This window comes from Echinops telfairi, unplaced genomic scaffold, assembly GCF_000313985.2.
Source record: "Echinops telfairi isolate 266 unplaced genomic scaffold, ASM31398v2 ScPeMD7_6;HRSCAF=24_0, whole genome shotgun sequence".
NCBI lineage: Eukaryota > Metazoa > Chordata > Mammalia > Afrosoricida > Tenrecidae > Echinops > Echinops telfairi.
Window position 1 is genome coordinate 5283421 of NW_022103902.1, and position 882 is coordinate 5284302.

An 882-nucleotide genomic window follows, 5' to 3' on the forward strand; every position below is an offset into this window, starting at 1 on the left:
GGGGGGGGGGTATTGCTCCCACAAGGAGTCCTGGTGGTGTTGTCGGACAGGTTGGAGATACAAATCCACCAGCTGGGATGCTGTAGAAAGGAAAGTTTATCTGTTTTCATAAAGATGTACCACCTCAGAAGCCTTACCATGAATCACCATGACTTGATGGAAATGGCCGGTGATTTTATTCAACTCACTGAAGTTAGGCAAAGTTAGGCTAGTGTAATTGAGTTTTTATGGAGAATTAATTTATGGAGTCTTCTTAAGGTTTATGATCTTCAGAATGTCTTCTACTTAGTAGTTTAAGTATGGTGGAACCATAAGTTCTCAGCTGCACAATCCTTATTTTCTTTGATTCTTGATTCTTCTTGTAATGTTGCACATTCTTCTACCTTTGCCCTCTCTCTTTAAATTCCACTGTGTTCTGTGTCACTTGAACAACTACATGCCTGACTGACCCCACAGATGGCATTCTGATACAAAGAGATATCAGAATCTTGCCCAAAATCTATGGTTTGTGGGTTCATCTTTATCAGTTTTATAATTCCTTTGTTCTATGTCAGCCATAATGAATTACGAACTTTAGGAATATGATATGTAAATCCATAGGGAACATTAAAGTGTGTCTTAACTTTCTGCTAGTGGGCTTTCAACCAGTTATTTTTTTCTTTTTCTTTCTGCTCATGGTGCTAGGTTTCCCATTGCAGATGAATAGAATTTTTTTAATAAATGTTTTATGAGGCTATGTGAACTATTGTACCAGTAAGAAATTATGCTGCCCAGCTTCCCATTTTCCATGAAAGTTTACAATTCAAACAAACACAGTAAAGTGTGTGTCCCCACATTGTCCCTTGTGAAATGAGGTTGGTCAGTGCTCTGTCCTTCAAGGTT